Consider the following 23059-nt stretch of genomic DNA (forward strand, 5'->3'; position numbering starts at 1 on the left):
CGAATTGAATTAAAATGAAGATACTAGATTTTTTCACACCAAGAATTAGATCCAATCAGAAAATGTTCGTACTTGTATCAGAGATTTATCAATTTGATATATTTTCCTCCAAAACTGTTTTATTATTCATGACTCACAAATTCTCAAATTCCATGGCTAACCGAGTTTCAATACCTTTAAAAAGTATAAGGATCATTCCAAATTTGAATAAAGTTGCAATCCCTCTCCTCCCTACCCGATGCGTTTCGACGCTAAGCGACGTATTTCCAGCATCCGCGTTTTTGAGATCTTTCAGTCTCTTCAGCTATTCCTGCCGCAGTGACTCCATGTCCCTACAGATGATAACATCGTGCGGTTAGTATTCTGATACTAAATTCAGCATTATCGAAATATCGCGTTCGAGTAAATGTGGAAATCCTTTCTTTCTGCATAGAAAATTGGAAGTGAAACTTGTGTTAAGAGCATCGTAATTTTTACCCTAATGTGATTTTAAAATTAATTTTCTGGGTAAGTTTTTAAAAAAGTTTTGCCTATGTTCAGCACTAATATGATTTTTCGGTCGATTCTGACCCTTTACCATTCAGTATCTAGTCCCGGCAACTCTTATAATACACAAATAAATCATTTATGATGTTTTTCAAAAATACGATTTTTAAAATGGAATACATTATCTTTGTTCACATTTCTTGTACATAAGTTTTGTCGTTGTTCGGGATATTCAATTTCTTGTGTAGGACTTCGATCTTTATGAATCTATTCAATTCCGACAAGTGAAGTTAACAGCAAGAAACTACCAAATATGATATTTGTTGTTCCATTATTTCATTTCATGATATAGTGTTCAAATATTGGAAGTCACTGTCGCCAAATTCAAACATCAATTATTTCATTACTTCTATTTGATCATCCTATAGATTTTCAATGCATAGAATAGTAATCTTAGTATTGTAACGCATGTCTCCAAGCTTTCTGCGGTTCTGAAAATGTATAGTTGCTTGAATAGAGTACCCCACGTCCAAAAGATAACCTAACATCTCGTCAGGTATAACTGCCGAAGATGCGTTCTAAAAGTTCCATAGCAGCCACATCTTTGGTCTGATATTTAAAGGATTATGCCCCAAGAGATCTTAAAACGACGTTTTCAAGAATCTTAGGAAGTTTCGTCTATTCAAATCACTATTAGAATCTATTATATGATTTTCCACAATCCCACCATACAAAATGAGGGGAAATGTATATTTGAGTGTTATAATTGTAGAAGTTATGATTATTCAATGGACTGTCATTGAAAAAATAAATTCATATGTGAATAATACTAATAGTAGTATAACTGGTGCAGCTGAATCGGATCCTTTCTTATAGTGGATGTGCGTGGGGCATTTTATTATCATCTTTCAATTTATGTGAGCAGCCTACTAGCCTGAAATCTTGCCAGCACTGTTTCAAAACATATCTTTGGTGGATGGTGTCGGTCAGGATATTTTCGTGTATATACCCCCATAGGAACGCCATGGGGATGTTTTCATGGCTCTGGCCTATCTATGGTTCAGATAATGCTAATTCTTTATTGGAAAGAACATTGATTCATCTTTTGAAATTGCACCACATACTGTTATTGTCAGGCAGAGACATGAACAATGGTTCTATTCGTACCATTCAGTTAATTGACGCGACTCAATGGAATATTACTAATTGGAAAGGTACATTTTAATGAAGGGTTGACAACTTCAGAATGGTTAGAGATAGATATAGGGAGCCTCTATTATCTATAAAATAAATTGGATCTCACGTTTGAGGTCAGTAGGTAATTGATGTTTGAATATGGACCAAGTGTTTGATTTCTACTAAATGTATAAACTCTGGTTATTTCCTACCCGAAATAAGTTTTAGTTTTCGCATTTGGTTGTATGTTCCCGATCTTATATTCGAGCATTTATTTACTCCATTCTTTTGTTATTGTAAAAGAAGACTGCTAATAGATAAACGTAGGTGTGTTGAAGCTCTCTGAAGTTTTGATGGGCAAGATGAGGTTAGCAACACTCTATTTGTTACCGGTGTTCTTTATATTCAGAGCTAATTTGGCATCTAAGCCATTGAAACCCGATTCAAAGCATATTATGGGGTGAATTGTACACGTGTTCCATTTTGATTGAGACTGCACTGTATCTCAGCTATTATCAAAGATATAGACATGCCGTTTTCACAAACCTGTATCACTTTTTTGTAAAACTCTTAAAACCACAAATAGAAATACTCGAACTATGTTCCTGAAATACAAGGCGAAAACAAAAAAGTTCACTTTTGGGTATGTTATTATTTTTCATGTCCCGTATAAGATAGAAAAAAAAATGAGAACTGCTTATAATAGATATTGTAAAAGTCAATGGCGTATTTAAAAATTTTTTTAGAGCACTGCTTTTCAAATTGGGCACAAACAAATGGACATTGAAGCTTAAAAAGCCGAAAAATATTTATTTATTTAATAATAGGCCATGAATCCTTTCACACCAGCTTTAATTATTACATTTTTAAATCACCATGTGATTTAAACCAATTTATTTGATTATATTCTAAACAAAAACTCAAAATATCATTTATCAACATAAACTTGAAAATGTTGAAAACAAAAAATATATCGATAAAAATTCAACATTAAAAACTGTAATTGCAAGAATCAAATTAGAAAATTCATTATAAAAACCGAAAAAAAAAACATATAAATCTAATAAAATGGTTCAAACTGTCTTTGGTCTTATATATAAACCACATACGGTTTCAATTCGCCTTAAGGCATTTAAAATCATAAACGGTTGCCTTTGTGCTTTTTCGGTTGAGGATCATCTATATTATTATGCCGATTTGCATAAATCTTATAAGTCCGGTAACTTCGGGGGCCATCTGATGGGGGCCTGTGTTTGCCAATCCAGCGTCTACCAAAATGAGAACTTAAATATTCTCTAACTACCCTTGAATTACGAGCCGGCACTCCATCTGATTTCGCTGTGCCAAGGGAATTTCCTCCAGCAACTCTGGCATATTATTTTGTTATATATTTAGGTATCCTTGGGCAGTTAAGCTTCCATCAAAAATTGTAAATACAATTTTAGTGCCCCATAAAAAACATGAAACAATAAAACCAAATCGGCCAAGTATGTATGTCTGTATTTTGTTTTTATTGATACTAATGTCTTGAATTTAGTTATTAAATATGCCACCGCTACTTATATGGAATTTATCAGACTATATTATTACCTCTTTTGCAAAATCAAGATCTTCATTAGTTTTCGTTACAAATCAATTTGAAAATTCCAATCGTTTAAATGGCTGATCAGGATGCAATTCTTGCACAAAATTCAACTTTTACGGTTTAAAGGCTTTTTCAAAATTGATTTCGAAACTCCTACCTCTAAGTACAAATAACACATTAATATACTTACTCAATTATTGTATAATTCGAGCTAACACTTAGTCTTATAGAAGGTAGCATTGCTGATCTTAAGGACCAAGGTGGTTTTGTATACTATTCAGTTCTCATTCATTTTTTTTTAATTAGAGATACTGTGACAACAAGAAAATTAATTTCACTATTTTGCCTAATCTTAGTTGTCTATGAGGTTTAAATCGATGTTAGGATTATTATCTTATAGAAAAGGATTCTTTTAGCAATTTATTTGGTTTCTCTACCATTTATAATTACTTCAGCTCGGTCGGTGAGTTCCGTCATCAGCGCCGATTTTCTGACTAGAGAAATGGTTTCACGTAGAACGTATTATTATTACGCTTTTGCTGTTTTATATGTTTTTTGATGTGACTGCTCAAAATATTCCATACAACTGCATCAAATAATGTATTCATTATTGTGTCAAAAAGAAATAAAAACGAAAATAGTGGTGTAATGCAATGAATAGGGACAATAAAATAAGCAAAGTTCTTTCGAGCACGTGTGAAATGTGAAGTGTCCAAATTCCAGATTATAAAATAACAAATTTCACAAATTTGCTCCTCCAACGGGAAAGTTACCCATTTTATAAAGCTCTATATGACCAAATTTATCGATGTGATCAGAAAATTGGGAAATTGAAGTTGCTAGTTCTACAATTGAATCGCTATTCAAAAATATAAATGAAAAATTATGGAGAAATTATTCACTCGATATAAAGAAATAAGTTCATAAATTATAAATTAACAAATATATATCTGAATCGATCTTAAAAACTAAAAAAAAACTTTTGATACGGCATCGAAATGACGAGAAACTGGAAATTTAAAATGCCCCGACCCCTATCATCATTTAGATATCTAACTAACCTCTTCTATCGAAGGTATCAAGTACATTCTCACACTTTTCAACTCACTATGTAATTATTCAGATGTTCGTTCTTCAAAATAACATTCTATATTATGGGAAAGGATGAAATTACAGATCTTAAAATTTTCATTGCGTGTTTATTAATGTCATAAGAAGTGATTAGAATTGAAGAGCTTGAGAAAACCGCAAATAAACAGACATGTCTCAAGACGATGCTCACTTCATTATATTTCAAATATGGAAATGAAATATATAAAATTCATGAGTGTGCGGTAGAAAATTAACATTCTATCTATTCTTAATGTAGATGACTGAATAAGAAAAATGAAATTGAACATATGAACGAAATTTTCAATCAAAATCCAGTTCACAGTCAAGACTGAAAAATATGATTGAATTTGTTCCCTCAAAGTCGAATTGTATGAAATTAACAGAAACTGAACTTAGAATAGTAGAACGAAGCAACTTGGTTCAAGAAATATAAACATCGATACATGTCATGTCTCCAGAAACATTGGTTTGATTGATAAAATACTTACCCATTCTATATTCCATCCAATAACGAATCTGGAAATAATATATCCAGAAAAAAAGAAAAAGATCGGTGAACAAATAGAAAGAAGAAGAGAGGTAGATAGAAATACTTCATTGACAACAAATTGTTACAATTTGTAAACAAAAGCTTGTAAAAACTGAAAAATAAACATAAAAATAACTATATAAAGAAACAAATAGAATAAAATTTTAATATACAGAAGAAAACCACAAAGAGTAAAAAAATTATAAGTAATATTAATACGTAATAATCAGTATATATAGTCGTAGTCCATAGCAAAATTAAACCAGTACACAGCATGTCCGGAATTAGATATTATTAGAATAGAAGTCGTTCAGCGAGTTTAAGACATTTTCCAGTAAATATGCCCTTAAATTATTGCGAAATGCGGGAAGAGATGAAATCGGTTTGATTTCAATTGATTCAAGTGATTGTGCATTTTTTGCACTGTAAAATATTGAGTCCTTAACTAATTCTGAACGTGTAGGTAGTTTGGTGCAATGACCTTTCTGAAATTGGAGAAGCTTGCTCACAAATTAGGCAGATTCAAGGATTAATAAGGAAGGAAGAGTTCAGAATTTTCAATCTTTTAGTCCCTGCAGTGAGCCCTGCTGTTTGGTACGAGTAAATATATAACAGTTCTCTTTTGTAGTTTCAAGATTCGCTCAAATAAGTGGGTGATAGACTGTTAAGGAGATGAATAAGTTTAGTTCTTTGGAAACAGATCTCAGCGCAAAACAGGAGGAACTGAATTTTTTACATAAGGCGGCAATATGTAGCTCCCATTTCAAGGAATTGTCCACAACAAGCCCTAAGAATTATACCGATTCAACGACACCAGCGGTGGTGTTATTTAATAAAAAAGGCAGCAATGTATTTTAATATGATGAAACTTTGGTTCTAGAAAGAGAAGATTAGAATCGCACCATGATTTAAGGGCGTTTAGGTCACTAGATATGGTCCTATGAAGTGCTATGACATCAGGGTTGCTCCAAGAGAAACTAGTGTGTCGTTTGCAAATAGACATATTTTACCACTGATGCCCAAATAGGCGATGAACAAAAAAGGGGCCTAATACTGAGACTTGTTGCACTCCACATTTTATTGGCTTGCAAGAAGACATCGTTGTATCAACCTTTTCAAGCTGACTTCTGTTAGTAAGGTATGACTCAAATCATGCTAGAGGTGTTCTCCTGAAACCGTAGTACTGCAATTTATTGATTAAAATATTAGGATAAACAAAATAAAAAGCATTAGAAAAATCACAAAAATGTTGTTACAGTGGAGTGATGGTTGTTTAAGCTAGAGTAGACATTATTTAGAAGAAAAACCGGATTTAAACATCAAATTTCAAAATGGAAATGTCTCACCAATTATTCTATCATTGCTGTCTTTTTATAATATAAATAAACCCCAAACGATATGGAATTATAATAAAACAATTTCAATTATGCAAATTACTATTCAATAACCTCAAATTCAATCATTTCTACATACATTCGATTCACAGTCGAAGATATAATATTTTCAAATTGCATGTGACAGCTGAAGCTATTTATCTAAATAATTTTGAAACACATGTCTAAGTTTCAAACTCAGAGATTATGGAGGATCGAGAATTTATATCAGATTCCTTGAAGATCATTTTTTATATTTTATCAAGTTCGCATTCACCTGATCTTTTTTCGCTTGACATATTTCCTCAACAATAGGATGTTGTCCATATTTGTGACAGTATAGAGCGGTTCACTATTTGTATTGAAGATATTAAAAGTAAAAAATTACGATCTTAATTTTAACGTTGGCTTTCTCAGTCATCGAATGAACTTTGAACAGAATAGCTCCGAATACAATCTTTCTATTAATTTCTTTATCAAAGAGTATTTCTAATGAATAATACGGGATGAGATATTTCTTAAGTTTGAGATATCATGAGCTGTATTCTGATCTATGTTGATTGAGTTCTAATACAAAAGTATTTTCTTGAATGAAAACGCGTTTGTGAAATTTTGTGACAAACGAAATTACCACATAAACAACAATAGTTGACCATCTCTAGCAAATACTATTGCTTTACTGAATCATATAATTTCAATTTATTCTTACCAAAAACTTACATTCATTAGTGGAGGAGGGACAAATGTCAATCATCAAAATGTTGGAAAGGAAGATAATATTTATGTCGTTCAATATTACATTTCATGGTAAGTGGAATATTATTGATCGTAGTCTTTATCTTCTCAAGTACATGCCCCAGAATTTCGTAGGTTCATTTTTAAGAAACTGCATGACCCACAGGAATAGAAAGGTATTACTTTTGTGTAATAATACTATTTTTGGATTAATCTATGAATAATTTTCAAGTTTTTGGTTCATAATTAATACCGAGAGCTGTAAATACGGCAAAAATAATATTACAATAAACCAAATTGTCATCAGTACTGAAAAACTGCATAAGATCACTGTGGAGGTTTCGATCATCTTTGTGCTGTTGTTTGTGAAGCGAGCCAAGAAGTTTTGCTCGTACTTTCGATGGGTGTATGTCTCTAACCAAGTCCTTTAATTCAGGTTTAGTGATTAAATGAGGTTCAGATGAGTTCGGAACAAAATCCCGATTTGTGACTTGACTAGAACCCATGATTTATCCAAGTGTTAAGTGGTAAGACAAGCATATGCCATTCCATCCCTTGGTACATTAGTTATCTCCCAGCTACAGACGTAAAATTCAAGAAGAGTTAAAGTGAAAACATTGGAATGGATATAATGATGTGAACAAAGATGAATTCACTCTGATTCACTTTAGATGTAACTACAGAAGTGGAAATCCCGTATAATGTGAACAACCAGCAACAATTTATTCTAAATTATTTTTTATAAGCTAAAAATTCAGGTCAAACTGTGAAAAATCTACAGCACTTGGCTTGTTCTGTAACAATCAATATCCTGTGGGATCCGTTTCACAAGTTTACCAAAAGTGCGAATTTTTTGCTGGTCAATTGTAGAAAACCTGCACAGTAGAAATATTTGAGGACCCCAATTTGCCTTAACTTTGCAACATCTTTGATTCTGATCATATAATTTCAATTTATTTTTACCAAAAACTTACATTCATTAGTGGAGGTGGGACAAATGTCAATCATCAAAATTACATTTCTTGGGAAGTGGAATATTATTGATCGCAGTCTGTTCATCATTTTTCTATTCCACTGATGGCAAACGCCGGTCAATAGCGTATATACGGAATGTGTTCATAAAGTAACGCAACGCCAATGTCTTGATTTCCTCTAGGTTGACATAGAAAATGAGACTTCAAGTATTTTATCTAATCCAGTTCATTTGTTCAAAAAGATGTACAAGGGTGCACATCAACATATTCTTTCAAATAGTATACACTTTATATACTCCAGTTCTTCATGATCTAATAAATCAGAGTGAAAACTATCGAGACCACATTCCAACTGATTATTCTATGATTATTGTAGCAAATAATTCACGGAAATATGTGTGAATTTAGTTCCTTTTCCTGTTTTAAAGTAACCAACTCTATTTTGAAAAACATTATTATCAACATTTTTTATCTCGTCCACAATATCTCCTCAACTATCCAAAAAAAGTCTGCAAGGATCATTTGTAAAGTTTCACTGACCACTTCTTCTAATTCGTCTGTTTTAGAAAACTGCATTTAAGTAAATTTGAATATGAATACTGGAGAGTGTGATGAACCATTCTGTACAAACCTAATGTTATTTGAATTGTTGGAAACTTTGCATAATGCTTAAGGAATCTGTATGAATAGTTACAGTTTTGTAGCGATTCTAGTTAAGCTTACTTCAATGTAAGTAATTTGTTTGCGTTCTGGAACGTAACATCAAAACAATAAACTACACCATCATCGTAACTTCACATAAGAAGAATTTCCACTGTTTCCTGTTGCTGTAGAATTTCGAAAGTATCGGATATATAAAATTGATATGCATGAGAACACTATTGATAAGAAGTTAGGATAACGGAAGAAATTAACCGATAACCCCTGAGGTCATATAAAATGTCGTATTAGATTTCCAAAATCACCTAGATTATTGTCTTGAAGTGAATACTGGTCATATTGAACTATCAATTTGATTGTAAAGTACATTGAAAAATACATTATAAATAAATTGCGACATTATTATCTTCATTCTACGTGATAGAGACATTTTTTCTCAGTTATGATTGCACCAAATCAAAAAAAACTTACTGCTGAACAGGGGAGTCGTTAATGCACAGTTTTTGAAAAAAGTTTTTTCTCCTATTGGTGAACCAATTACACATAAAAACTCTAAAGCGATTTCGAAGAACATAAACTTCCCCACAAGGTACATCAAACTGATTTGCATTATTGTGAAAAGTGAGTATTTGAAATTTGAAAAAAAAATTTTTTCACGTGCATTTTAAATGGTAAAACTTTTGAGCTCTTTTGATATTACGAGCTCTTGATGAGAATTTTTCTTCCATATCGTTCAATTCGTCGTTATCGCATGAGTTTTTATCATCGTTTGAGTCATTACCACTTTTTTTCGCCTTACTTTGCTGCTGATTTGTCTTCTCTCTTCTGCTCTCTAAAACTTGCTTCAAAGAGATCTTTCTGAGTGCTGTTAAGGTCTCTTCCTGTTTTTTGCTAGACAGAAATACGTGGAATTGGAATGATTTAATGTGAGTTCTCCCTTTGGTTGAATTTCTCTAACCTGCTGAAGAAATTGAGCTACAAGGGAGCGGACTTCCATATGATTCAACGTCAGAAGGAGAATTTATAACTTTTGTGTCAATTGTTTGTTTCATAATATTTCAGATCGACTGAAATTAAAATTATTGTCAGTAGTTAGTTGCGAAACATTAGGGGCATGAGTCAATTTGAGCTGAACAGCATCGTTTCTACAACGAGCATAACAATATTACTAATTTTATTGTAAGTATCTGGAGCTAAGAAATCCCTATCAATAAATACATTCGGATTTATAGGATCCAGAAATACCAATGGACATTGTTGCAACTCTGGAATAAGCCTTATTGAACATACAAGCAATGTTATATGTAGTGATTCTCATTTAACATGACTCTTCATTAAATTATTGTGTTGTCCAGCAACTCAACTCATTTGCATTATATTATTTTGCTTAGTTCTACTTCTCCAAATAGATTCCTTATTTCATTCGGTCTCCTCGTCCAAAATTCTTCATTCTTTTCACATTCTAGTATCGTATATCTAATTTATTTTCCTCCGCTTAATTAAAAATCCACGCCTCCGTAGCTCACTGTCGGCTTTATATACTAACAATTAGAATTTTCCAGCATTTATAAAAGAATTTTCCACCGGTTGAATTTGGGAATATTTTGCAGTTACTGAATTATTGCCTGAAAAGTCTAGAAGGGTAAAAAAAATAACCTTACCAATTATAAACTTTAGCAAACGTACGGACATTTCCAGCCTATTTCATGAAATGATTATCGACTAAAAAATTTATCGATGTTATGAAGCACGTTGTTAACTAGAACGTCATGTGTTCAAAACATAATTTTTATTGTTTGCTTTCGTTGTTTTCGATATATTTTTCATGTTCCTCGCTGGTATATCTCGATATTATGGTATCACAACTTTCATCAATTTATTATACAGTGTGTTTATAAACTGAAGTAGCTTGTACATTATCACAATTTGTTATATTCAAGAACAATCTGGAATAAATATTTTTTTCAAAATGCGTCCATCCATTCAGGTCGATTAGAGATGTTACCTATAAACTGATTGCTTAGAACTTGTATGTACGAGAATATATAGGAAACTTCTATACTACTATTGAACCAAACAAAATTTCAATGTGAAAATATTTCATTACTCGCCATATTCTCCTCTTAATTTGAGACATTTATTACAGCGAACCTGCAACGTCTCTTGACCTTTCAAAAAAATGTTTCTTCTTGCTCTGCAAACCAGACCTCCACAGCTTTTATTACCTCCTCGTTGGAAGAAAATTTACGACCTTATAAACTTTTTTTAAGTTAAGGAAAGAGTTAATAGACAAACGGAGTCAAATCTAGTGAATAAGGAGGGTGTTCTATTAATTCAAACCCTAAATCACGAATTTTTTGCATGGCAACATGAGATTTGTGTGCAGGGACGTTGTCCTGCAAAAACAAAACACCTTTGGATAGCTTTCCGCGTCTTTTCTCTTTAATTTTTTCCCGTAGATTGGTCGGTAATGTCGAATAGTAATCTCCAGTTATTATTCCACCATTATCCAAAAAATCAATCAAACTCTGTACATTTTCCAATCTACAAAGCTTTAATTTTCAAATCAGTTGCATTTCTAGAGATTCACTGCTGTCAGCAAATTTATCTTTTGTAAGTGTGCTGAAGTGATTCGTGTCAACAGTTGCAGTGTTATGGATATCTTCTACAAACCAATTCTTTTACCAAAACATAGGCTGGGTTTCCCTCTTCTTAGAATTTCAGATTTAAGTCATTTATTTTCGCTGACCATAAAGTGAAATTTTTCAAACCATTCCTTAATTCAGTGTAATCAATACCTTTTTCCATTAGGAATGTATTTATTTCATTCAAACACAAAGCCAAATATTTCAACACCTTACCTTTGGAAAGCCATCTCACACTTATTATGAAAATGAAAATTGGCGTTGGTAGAGTACTTTTGACTATGCTATGCTATTAACAATTTTGATTACCAAATTCATAACTTTCTGAGAGGAAAAAGTATAAATGTTCAGTTTGGTTTTAAAAACAAATTTACCAACTCGCGGCAACTGAACTACCCCCGCACATCGACTATCATTCCCTCAAATGAAAAAATGGTGTATATCAAATTTGTGAAATTTGTAAACTATTCTTTGTAGAGGACAATGTTCAATTTAAATTGAACAACAATTTCCTGTTTAATAAGAATATTAACCGACAGGGTGCGTAAGGTCCCATTTTGGCACACTCTCTCCAACATATCGGTCGGTATTTCACGAATAAATGCTTCAATATTGGCTTCAAGTATGTCAATCGTTGCTGGTTTATCCCTGTAGACATTAGCGTCAACATAACCCAACAAGAAATAGTCAAAAGGCGTTAAATTATACGATCTAGGCGTCCAATTGACGGGCCCCAAACGTAAGATAAACTGTTCCCCGATGGCGGCTCTCAATTTGGCCATTGTTTCGCGTGCCGTGTGGCATGTGGCACCGTCTTGTTGAAACCAAGTATCAGGCATGTCCAATTCTTCAATTTTTGTCAAAAAAAATCGTCACTCATCACACGGTAGCGCTCACCATTCACAGTAGTTTGAGGAAGTACGATCGGATGATGCCAGCAGCCCAAAATTCACACCAAACAGTGTTTAGGTGTTAGTGGTTTAATGTCCAATAGTGTAAAACTGGCTTCGAAATTTAGTTACAGGCTTCCGAATAGTTCCCTCAGTAGGCCGACCAAACCAAAAATTAAATAATTTGCAAGCTTGCTCGATCGTAAGTCGATTCATGATTAAATTATAAACCAAACTGTGTGTTGCCAAAAAGATAACAACAAAAAAATCATTATATATCACAGCTTCAAAATCAAATTAATTAATTTCAATGTATATAAATCTTAAAATACTATTCAATTGGAATAATGAGTTAGTTTAAGTAATGAAATAATTCCCAGTTTCCACAAAATTTTTAATAATTACGTAAAGGTTTTACATAACTACTTTTCATATCTGATATATGAAGGTAACGTTTCCCAATGTCAAGGAGGACTTGAAGGGTCAAATTTGTTAGCTGAATTAGATAAAAAAATATTTAAATATCGAAATCTGAATTTGATCTTGAGCTATATTGAAGAAATATGTACTCATATGATTATATTAACAAATCTAAAAAGGTACTTAATATAACGTTTTTCGTATTTACATACAATTTTTCTACTCGTGGGGATAATTAAAACACCCTGTCTATTACGTTCTTAATTTATTCATACACTATACTCATAATAATTTACTTATAAATATCACTAAAATAATTTCTGCGATTATTATTACTAATTCGCTCTTTTCACTACGACTATTTATTTAAAACTAACTAACTACGATACATTATGTACCTATCTCAAGAGAATTCTCTAGATTTAGAACAAAAAGAAACAAAACAAATAAATAAATAGACCTTCCCGGAAATTATTCAGAAGAAACAATGTACATAACCCGCTTGCTATAAAAAATTGTTTACTCTCAAACAATGAACCAATCTCTCCATATGTACCTTCTCCAAATTTTATAATTCCATTATAGCTGGACAGGGCCGGCCTACGATTCATTTTGCGAACTTGTTCACTATGAATCTCACCTATTAGTAAATAAAAATGTAACTGAATATTGCAGGATAAAATCTCGTTTTATTTCCGGCATATATTTCTGGATTATTATTTGATAGCCCCTGACATTGCACGTGTATCTTTTAATCTTTTATCCAATAAATAAACAACTCAACTCGTTTACACCATTTCAGTGTTCATAAATGAAAAAAATTAGGACAGATGATGAAAATGTTGATATCTAGTAAAGTTATTTCAATAGCAAATTGTAACAAATCTACATTTTTGATACAGTACATGATTATAGTATGGGTGATATTTTCTGGAACATCTAAGAGGTCTTAATTAGTACAAAATTCAAATAATTATTTCATATAGTTTCTGTATCTATATCAACGTGATGATAATTTTCGATTAAATAGTAGCTTCAAGTTGAACTTGTTTTCGTTTACCTTTAAAGGATTTTGTGAGCTCACTATAAGCTGTACTTTTTCTCATTCTATTTCATCCGGTTATTCTCAATAACTGTTTTATATGTTGGGAACAGTGATTCTTCTTTATTACAGAGAATGTATTCTATTATGAGGAAACAACCAACCGTCCTTCCTTCTATTACCATAACAAAGAGACCCGAAAAAAAAAAACTATACGAACTGCTAAGAATGTACGTGGAGTTGCGGCGTAATTCTACCGGAGGGTTTAGTATTTATTTGACTGTGCAACAATTTGTTAGGTACATTATTAAAGTGCAGTACCTCCTTTGTCCTCTGAGATATCAATTTATAAATGTGAGGGATCATAGCCATCACTAGTACTCACATTTTAAAATTATTCATCTTCCTGGGTGTTCCAGAATGCTGTGCGATATCAAAGCTACTTTTTTTTAAATGAAATACAATGTAAGGGACATTCAAAAATGAAAATCCCTGCTGCTAAAGCATTCGAATAGTAATAAAAATTCTGGAAAATTATTTATTTCGATTATTTCCATTGAATCTTATATAGGGTGAATCAAAATACTAAAAAATTATTTTGTTATAATTTATTTGTCAAAAACTGATATTTGGTGAATGTGATGACATGATAATAGGTATAATATTGTTTTTCTATTAAGCGGAATGATTGATAGATTTGGATATTGGCAGAATGAAATAAAAACGCCTCACTATCAGCAAGAGTATACCATGAAAGTTTTCCTGAAAGGCTGTAGCCTACAAAATCAAGTTTGGAGAGATTGATGGAGCGGTTCAATGGCACGGGCTCAGTTGATTATGGAAAGCATGAACGATTAGAAACTTCTGTGACAGAAGAAAATGTAATTAGTTATTGAGAACCCAGACACAAGTGTAAGGAGTATTTCCAGCAAACAAGAACTGAGAAAAATGTCCCTCCACCACATTTACTTGCACCAGAAATTTATTGAAGTTGATCTTGAGAAAACACTAGCATTTTGTGGGTGGGTTTTACGAAAATCTGATCAACAGAGAAAGTTTTTCGACTTTGTTCTATTTAGAGATAAAGTTACGTTTGATAAAATTGGTTGTGTTGACAAGCAAAACTTTCAATATTATTCAACTATAATCCATATCACATAATAACGCACAGATAGTCGTTGAATGTGTGGGGAGGTGTTGTTAATCAATATGTAGAAGGTCCATAAGGACCATATTTTTTTTAAAGAACATGTGAATGCTGAGATATGTATTAAGATTTTCTAGTAAACCAATCACCTCTTTATTTCTGGAAAAAGTCTCACTCCATACGTCACGTCAAAGGATGTAGTTAATCAATTAATTAATGGGGAACTGAATGAACTTTTCCCTGTAAGATGGATCGGAAAGAATGCTACAGTGCAGTAGTCATCCAAGTCACCAGATTTTAATAAAACAGACTCAGTTATCTTGGATCACATTCAAAAATAACGTGTACAAAATCTAAAAACCAGGAACGATATGATGGATAGAGTACGGAATGATTTCGAAATATTTCTAAAGAAATAATTCGCAAATTAAGTGGCTATTTCAAAACGTGTACCCACCCTGTAATGAATATGATAGTTGTCTCGTTCTTGTAATTTATTTGAAATATACTGCTGTTTGTATATCGATATAAGGAACTTATCGTTATCAAGGGAACTCTAAACTTGAAGTTAATTTTCAGAATTCATGAGAATATCAATGTTTTCAATGAATATATAGACTCTAATTGGGAAGGTGATGCCCAATATAGGCAGTCAACTACAGAATATGTATTCAAGTTACTAGATTATACTATAACATGGGCTAGTAGGAAAAAGCAATGTATTTCAATCTCTTCGGCAAATCAGAATATATTGCTTTAATTTTAGGAATTTCTGAGGCGTGCTGGAAAAGAAAATTTTTGAAAGATTTTTGTCTATTTGATTTAAAACCGTCACTTCCTATTTATGAAGATACCCAATCGGTAATTAGGATTGAGCGTATAATTCGGAGAAAATAAAAGATTGACAAACTTTGACATTCGTTTTTGTTTAATTATGTAATCAGTATTACGCATATCGGGAGTGGAAATCAACTCGCTGATATTTTCACTAAACCACTTCACAAAGTTAAATTTGAAAAATTCAGAATTGGTTCAGGATCAACTCTTGAATGATTTATTTTTAAAGATGTAAAAACCATTGCATTACGCAATAAAATAATTTTTTTACCACAATAAAGTCGAAATATCTAAATAATTATTGATAATTTTAGGTGTAGGTAATGCTTAATGAAAAAAGTTGGTAGTACTTTTCGACACTCCCATGAAATAAAAGTTGAAAAAACTGAGATAATATATTAGTATTATGAACCACCCTAACCACCTAACCTAACCTCATATTATTGTAATGAGCAAATCAAGCTGATTCCAAATATGTAATAAAATTTTCAAATTCATAGGAAAAAGAAGGCACGGAACTTTATCATATTAATCAATAATCCTGTAGATGATAGAGTCGTTTTTTTTCACTGAAAAAGGACTTTCATTAAGATAGGATGTTTCTTATTGCAAAGATTTTTATAAAGGAAAAAAAATTTTTTTATCGACCAGTGTTATCAAAGCTTAGATAAATGATTAGATAGAAATGTCGTTTATTTCGAAACTTTCTTGTATAGTTATCAACTTTCTTATCGATAGAAGTAGCATATTTCTCTTTAATGCCGCTTTCTTAACTGTACTTTTGCAAATATGTTCGATCACCCTATTCTCATTTCCATGGAAAATGATATATCAATTAAATTGCTAATTCCTAATACTATAATACCTCACATCAAACCTAGAAGAATTTATTCATGACACATCTCAACGTATTCCTTGTCACGTCTCAGCGTGTTGTAACCAAATCTGTTGTCTCACAAAGCCATACAAGAGGGTGATGAGGGGAAGTGAATAATAGATTATTAATTTTCACCTTTCATACACTGAAACCGGTTATACGTCATATTATTAGAAGATATTTGTGCTAAAGTTTCTAGTAGAATAGAAAGTATTGATTTTAGGTCTCTTCCGATTTAAAATTAGTTTAAAATTAGACAAATAAAAATGTGTCGACTTCTTTAATCATGACCTACATCATGGTTATTATCCAGAATTTTCAAAACTCAAATAGCTTTTTCATTCCTAAAAATTATCTTTTCTGTATTTCGTTCCGTTCCAAGAACTTTTGTCTGAAGTTCAGTCGAAACGTAAATTTTGATCAATCTTTCAAAAATAATTAATAAAATTTAATTTTAAATCAGTAGAAGAAGAGGAGATACAGTTCTTGAGGAACGGAAAGTGGCACTATCTTGTTGAAGTCAGATATCTTTATTCAGGTTAGAAGAATATACGAGGCTAGGGCACAAATTAGCCGATTCAGGTATTAATTCTTCTATTCACAAGAATTATTTATAACGTACACATATAAGAGTTTGATGGAAGAATATCGATTTTTGATCTTCAGTAATTCTTTCTTAAGCTTCCACTTTTTTTGAGGAGATAGCTTTAGCTTTCTATAATCAACCTAGATTCTCAATCGGCCAATATCATCCATTTTGTCGATTCACCTCATTATTTAATATGGTCTATCTCATCTCTAGAATACTGTCGTATATAGTTGATCCATAATTTGTTCCAAAAACTGGAACTTGATAAAATGATTCCTTCAGTAATTCTTGGTTGGAAGGTTATGAGGATGCAATTCATCTACTCTCAAGATTCGTGTTACTGACGACTGGTGAATAGTTATTTTAGTATTGTTTTAAACATTTTTTGATATTCTTTCCAAGAGTTAATTTATTTATGAGTACTGGATTCTCGGTTTACCAACTGAAATTTCTTTATACTATACTAAGATTTGATTTGTATACGTCGCTTCCATTTGCGTTTTTGTCCGTTCCTCTTGAAATCCACAACAATACCCTCTATCTGTTAAATATCTTGATTGATATTTTCTCACGAAATGATAATTTTATAACCTCGAGGCCCACGACAGGAGACTCTTCCTTAGTAAGTAGTAATCGACCTCAGTTAAAGTAACTAGGTTCGTTCCAACTTAAAAAAATACCGTCCTTGGTACGGTGAGGATTATGCGCAATAGAGATTACGTGTTCCAACCGGACAGTTACCGTCATACGAACGAATCTGGTTTGTGTTCCAACCCACTTCCAGCCAAGTATCGTTTGTGAACCGCTCACGGGACGGTATTTTCGATACTATGTTGATGGCAAGTACTGTTACAAGAACCGTGCCCGTAGATAGCCAAGGATTGCGCAAAAAAATATGATTTAAGCGCTTTAATGTAATAAAAACGAAGAAAAATATAGAAAAAACTGAATGTACCATGGAAAGACTCGAATTCAATCAGAGAAATATTTGAGAAACTATTTTCCAAATTAATAAAAATCCCCAAAATCGATAGAAATTGCTGAATACAAAAGAGTTATGATTTAGAAACAAGTCGATAATCAAATATGAGAACTGGAACCTATTTGAGGAGAGCCGGAGTGATTGCTATCTCCCACCTGTGGTCTAAGTTGAACAGTTTTTTATGTTCTAAAGCCTAGTAGCTGCAGAGATACCAAAAAAACAATATGAAGAAACCGGAAATGGATGGAAAGAATCTTATGCTGTCACAAACAACCAGTGAAAAATAATTTCCATTCCAATTGTTCCGTAGAAAATATGAATTGCCACGGAAATGAATTATTGGAATTTACTTTGAATAATTTCTAGCAGGAAATCATGGAAGTTGAGTGCAAAATAGGAAGGAGCAATTTTGTGAGCACTACATATGAAAGGCGAATTTGAAAATATATTGTGAAACCTAACCTAACCAACTAATATAAAGAATAGATTCACTACAAATTTAAGAGAATTTGTTCTGCATATGACCAAAATTGCATTGAAGTCTGCGAATAGAGTGAGAAGTCAACATTCAATTAATTTTCTCAAAAACTTGCGCGCCACAATAATTAATTAACAAAATTGGAAACATATTTAAAGGAAAATGTATCAGGCCGATTAGTATTCAATCTGCGTTGTGAAGTATCAAGAAATGATATTTTCCATTGTAATTTGTTTGTACCTAGTGAGAAATTGGAATTTGATATTGGCAGATGATTACAACTTGATAAATATTTAAATGTAGCTTCTCAAATAACGGTGTTATAATTGAAAACAATTTCCTCATATTTATATATTGGAAGATAAAACCTTTTCCGTATGAATTCAAAATGACGCAAATCGAATTCGTTAGCTTTGGTTGTGGTCTGATGTTAAACCGAACATGGTCTATTAAATTCTATACTAACTATTAGGATTCCAGATGGCGAAAATTGACTATAATTGAGGTTCAGTGAAGTTGGCTTTGGGTGCTATATCATGCTTTGAGAATTTTTCTTTTCGCCTTTTGGTATGAATAATTAATCTCCTGATATTCTTGAAAGGACCTTACTTTATACTCTACCGAGAAATATCTGCTTTAACTTTTGCATACTGTTGAGCTGAATAAACATGTATATCAGAAACTTGTGTTAATATTCAAAAAAATGTGTGTGAGTTTTTCGACAAAATCATTTCAGTTGAAATATTTTCAGGTGTCTATAAGCAGTTATACTGGAAGTCGGTGCTGAAACAAACTGCTTTTAATAGCATTTTCACCGATGAATTCCAAGTTAACTTCATTTAAAACATACCCTGAAGGGTTTCATTTTCCGTCAATTTCAATCCAAATTTTACGGAATTCTGAACAAAACTTGTATTTTTAGAAACAAGCAAAGTTAGATATTAATATAAAATTTGTCTAATTAACTTTTTACGGGGTGATTAAAGTTGGCGCTATATTCTGCACTTTTCTCAATAAGCAACTCTTTTTTTTTCCTCAACACCAAATGATTTTACACTAGAAAATAGAAGAAGTTCTCAGTTCCTCTCCTATATCTAAGTGAGTTCATAGATAGATATGAATTATAAATATGCTTTAAAGAAAAACAGTAAAAACAGATGTTATAACTCCAACAACCAATATTAACTTCGAGTATGTGAAAACGATATGGCTATAAAATTAAGAGGTGGGTGTTTGGAACCTCCTTTCATAACTCCAGCACTAAATCATTTCATAATCTAGCAACGAACTAGCACCGTTTGCAATTGTACAACACGCTTATGGAGCAGTAAGTAATTACTGCTCGCAAATAGAAAATTTATAATTAAATTTTCCTTATAAATCCGTATTGCATTCAAAATTCTTTGCAAGGAAGGATATGGAAGTTCATTCTCTATTTTCTCTAAACGATCCTCCTGTGTTGTTATTGGCTCAGTTTGGACAATTTTTTATATGAAAAAAATTCAACCCGAGTGATATAGAAGTCAAGGAAGCCGAGGAAAGTCAACGATTGATATAAATAAATGAGAACAAATAAAATTTGGATGCCGATTTTCAAAAAATAATCATATTATTCAGCTGTGTAACTATTCGTAATATTTTTTCAAGTATTTTTCAATTTGAGCGATTTCGAAAAAATTACGTAAATATGTAACGCGGCATTATAATCTCCTTTTGTCACTCGTCTGGTTAGTTGCCTCGACAAAATCTTAGACCTTAGTGTCTAGCATATTTTGATATCTTTGATGTAGGTAATTGATTGATATGATTATATAAATTGTCAATTCAAGTTATATTTTGATGCAAAGGAGCAAAGGTCGAAGGTTGAATTTCTCATTAGAAACATCTGAATTCAGGATGGTTTAACATGTTAAAATTCCTAGGAAGTAGAAAGTTAATGAGCTGAATTGGTGCATTATACTGCGGGTAGGCATCCACAGTTTTAAGACACAGTAAGGGTGCATTACGATCAAATAACGCTTATAACGAGGTCAATGAAATAACAAGCAAAATACTTTTATCGCCTGTAATCATATGAAATGTGATACAAATTTCAATTTTTCGATAAATACTAGTCTAACGTTTTTGACTTTTTCTTGCTCTTAGGTAAACTTTTTTGGTAGCAATTAACACCTTTTTCTGTAAATTGACGCTTATATGAAACTCGATGATAACTTTCTTTCTTCTTCGTTTATTCACATTGTCATTAATTTTTCATCGCTCAAAGGCGCGCTATCGGTTGCTACGGATTCTTCGAGCTCCTTGACTGCAATACTTCCAAGCTCAGACCCCTCCATCATAACAGCAATATCTTCAATCACCATAGTATCTTGAACGCGCAAACATCTGCTTTGTGCCTCCACCATGTCAGGCCAAAGGTTTCTTCAAACTCCGCTCTTACAGCTCAGCTTTATTTCATTCCAAGCTGCAGCAATGTTTTCTACACTATTTATAATGTTGTTGTCCTTCTTCATCTGTTTCTCGAATCAGCTGAACAAATGTGCGGCGGTGTATGTGAGCCTTGAAATTTGCTATAGCTCCCTGGTCCATAGGCTATGAATCAAGGTTGTAGTCGATGACAAAAATATCACCTCTACTACTGATATACCAGAAAAGGTTCCAATTTAAAGACTTCAGTGGCATTTCTACCCAGAAGAAGTGTGAATTAATCTTTGACTGCTCTAAAACCACTTGCCTGCCTTTCTTCTTTGAAATAAAAGTTCGAGATAACATCTTTTTCCAATGAAGACCAGTTTTATCTATATTGAAGATCGGGGAAGCGGGAATTTTCCTTTCGCAGTTATAATTGTATAGCTGGGTAGGAAATTCGGACGCAGCTGCTGTATATGTGCTTACTACTTCTTTAGTTATACAAATGCTATGCAAGTTCAATGATCTTTTCAATTGTTCAAACCAGCAATTGATAGCAATGGGAGCTTTCATCTTCTTGCTCCAACCCATATGATATCTTGGCTCATTGAAGTACTATTTCTATCCATATCTTCAATCCAAATAGCAAGCATTTGCTCCATTTTTTCTAAAATGGCAGGTCTTGTTCGAGTAATTTTTATCGCAATAGCAGGCGTCCCAAATTCACTAGAATGCATTCATTATTTTTTACTGTTCTACAAGTGCACAAGCAAACTTATTCACTGATTATTGCAAAATATCAGAAATGTTGATGGAAATCCACTTTATTTTAATGTTACTAACCCAGAATAAAATAGAGAATGTAAGTAAGCATCTTCAAAGATACGAGGTACTAACGACTAAACCGATCATGACACGTGCGTCGAAGACCAAAAATTGTTACTGTTTTGGTTGAATAAAACCATTCCAAACGGGCTATATAAACCAATCAATGCGTGCGCGTAAAGTATTAGGTCTTGATATTCACTCATCAACAATCTGTCAGAATTTCTTTCTTCTTGATTGAGATTACAATACTGTTCTCTAACCTCTTGTCTTCTTCGAAATTTTCTAAATACAATATTGTTTTATAGTATATACCTCCTTAACCCTGATATTCATTCATCATATCTCATTCTGTATATTTCCGGATTATTCCTATACATCCTTCAATTACTGTTTCGAGATATTAACTAATTCCTAACCATCTTGTAGAACACGCTACACTCGATCAACAGTAGATATTATCAGTAAACTGCAGACTCCTGCTTGGATGACTTTGCATTTTCTTCATTGTTGCTCTTGGTGAATCTACGTGAATCCACACACCTGTCTCCTCGTGGATATCTACCATTATTTCACAAGTCCAACTGCATGCCTATTGGAAATTCATAAAGTGTCATAGCACCCACCAAGTAACAAATTTTTTTATACGAAGATACTTATGTAACTTTGAATTCACTATTGCTGATCCAACTACAATTGTTCAATTGATGTGCCTCGGATTTTCTTTTAATCATACCTCTTTTTCCGAATGTTTCCAATAGTAACCGAGGACAAGGTTCACTAGTAATAATCGATCCCTTGTAAATTCGTTATTTCAGTGAAACAAAGTTGCTCATGAAACACTTTCATCACCAAATGCGCACGAGTTATACGTTATTTATTTTGTTTTGCTTTTATACCTAGAAATAAGAATTAAAACAAAAATACTCCTGAGTTTGTTTTTATGATTATAAAATCAATGAAATTACATAGGATATACACAGAGTTGACTTATTGAAACATATCAAAAGTCAATAGTTTTAAAATGAAGTTAAGAAATTTAAAAATGAATTTGTTTACTTTTTCTGTCACGTTGAGTAAAAGTTTCTCTTATCAACTACCAAATATAGTCTCCCATCATGCTTTTAGTATACTGGCCTTGGTAACTCCCCTTTTTCTTCCGAATAAGCTCCCATATTATCTTTAAATTCATCTAGATAAGAATGTAACATATGCATTTTTAGAGACATTCTACATCCCATCATAGAAAAATTCGTGATCGTGTCAGTGATCAGCTCTTCGTACTTC

The 23059-nt window shown here is 32.5% G+C and overlaps 1 protein-coding gene across 1 annotated transcript in view; it reads left to right on the plus strand.

Moving 5' to 3' along the window:
* The first annotated feature begins 325 nt into the window (after window positions 1-325).
* LOC130902233 (uncharacterized) overlaps window positions 326-23059 on the plus strand; it is a 384279-nt gene continuing 361545 nt past the window's right edge. The window contains exon 1 of the mRNA XM_057814189.1: window positions 326-507. The gene's annotated coding sequence lies outside the window, so the exon portion shown is untranslated. The remainder of the gene's footprint in view (window positions 508-23059) is intronic.

This window comes from Diorhabda carinulata, chromosome X, assembly GCF_026250575.1.
Source record: "Diorhabda carinulata isolate Delta chromosome X, icDioCari1.1, whole genome shotgun sequence".
Classification (NCBI taxonomy): Eukaryota; Metazoa; Arthropoda; class Insecta; order Coleoptera; family Chrysomelidae; genus Diorhabda; species Diorhabda carinulata.